This window comes from Simochromis diagramma, unplaced genomic scaffold (assembly GCF_900408965.1).
Source record: "Simochromis diagramma unplaced genomic scaffold, fSimDia1.1 OVJJ01000617.1, whole genome shotgun sequence".
In the NCBI taxonomy this organism is placed as follows: Eukaryota; Metazoa; Chordata; class Actinopteri; order Cichliformes; family Cichlidae; genus Simochromis; species Simochromis diagramma.
In genome coordinates, this window is record NW_024386953.1 from 1421849 (window position 1) to 1423453 (window position 1605).

Genomic DNA, 1605 nt, shown 5'->3' on the forward strand with positions numbered 1-1605 from the left:
TTTAGAAGCTGACACAGTCTCTATGGAGATGGGTTTTTGGGGGGGTTAGCAGGAGGAGAGAAGCTGCAGAGAGGCGTGTAAGACTGCAACTCTGCTTCCTGGTCCCAACTCTGAATAGTCATATTTTGGGGGTTTAATAAATTTGTCCATATTTCTAGAAATGAGAGCTGCTCCATCCAAAGTGGGATGGATGCCGTCTCTCATAACAAGACCAGGTTTCCTCCAGAAAGTTTCCCAATTATCTATGTGTAATGAGGAAGGCTTTAGGACCCAGGGGACTCAATGGAGGGCATAAAAGAGGGCGTAGTAACAGGTGCTGATGATTCCCACTGACAAGCGGCTGTGAGTAATGGATGCGTGAGTAGGTGAAGAGCCGAGAAGTTTAATCGCCTACGACGCAAACTGTGGTTTTAAACCTCTATAGATGAGGTTCAAGGTATAGGCTTTTTGTCTTTTAGTGTCCTTTCTTAAATTTTGTTGAAATGTATTTGATGTTTATTATAATTTATGTTTTAGTAGTGATTTCTGTGGAAGAAAAGGCCAAGACAAATCAGGTGTGCAGCAAATACAGTTGCCTACTCGAGGTATGTTAATTTAATATATCTGACATTAAAAAAAGGGGAAAAAAAGTCTATTATGCATTATAATTTAACTTGTATTGTATTCCCTCCTGTAGGGCAGGCTGCACATGTGAACTTGTCACTGTTTTTTTTCCTCCTTCTCTGTATGGTTGTGTTTTTTTGGTTTTAGCAGGTCACCGTTTTTAATTATTTTTGTTGTTTTATTTCGGGTTTTGTTTATTTTTATTGGGTTGGTGCAATACTAAGCGGGCAACGTGCAATCCCTGAGTGGGGCTCATACCTCGGGGGAATGAGGATTTTTTTAGTGGTGCTCTGTGTGTGGATTTGCCGTGATTAAGGTTTATTAAGAGTACTTTTGTATTACCACCGTCTATTGCCTGAACTAGCACTTAGTGCATGCTATAAGTGTTCGGTTGGGCCTTTTTATGTTTGAGGTGGATTTGTCTCTTTTAGAGTGACGAGCACCTGGGACCGCCAAGGAGGAACAAACCCTCAGGTGATAGCTTCGTTGCTGGCAAGGTTGCACCGCTACTATTTTTTTGTTGTAGCGATGTTTTAGGTTTTTTTTCTTTTTCTCAAAACTTTGGTGTCTTGTCATGTTAATAAATTGTTGAACATCTTTTACTGATATTGACCCTCTTGTCCTGTTTATTCTGGATTCGATCCTGTGAGAGTTTTTTTTGGTCTGAAAGTTCGTACTAGTCATAAGAGAGGCCCACAGTGGTTACTTGGTGGCTTATACCACGCTACATTAATTGGCGTTGTCGACAGAATCTAGGTCATATCAGTTACGGTGTTTGGTTTTTATTTTGACGGTGGCCCTGCTTATTTTAGGAAGAATATTAAAGGAGAGGAGGAAAAAAAAAAAAAAAAAAAAAAAAACAGTGACATTTTCTACGGAGAGGGAAGCCAACGCTTGGACTGCTGTGGGGATAATAGACCTCCGTCGCCGACCTTATGGATGACGTACAGGCCCTTTTGGAGCAGCTGCAACAGCTAAAAGCAGCAAATGAACAGTTGAGGG

At 41.0% G+C, this 1605-nt stretch overlaps 1 long non-coding RNA gene across 2 annotated transcripts; it reads left to right on the top strand.

The window, feature by feature from the left end:
• Positions 1-258: 258 nt before the first annotated feature.
• LOC120737765 lies at positions 259-1337 on the top strand. Of its 2 annotated transcripts, none has more exons than XR_005696832.1 (3): positions 259-436; positions 517-584; positions 677-1337. It is a non-coding gene; the product is annotated as an uncharacterized LOC120737765 (long non-coding RNA). The 2 variants fall into 2 exon arrangements; XR_005696833.1 differs by having other exon boundaries at positions 520-584.
• The last annotated feature ends 268 nt before the right edge of the window (positions 1338-1605 follow it).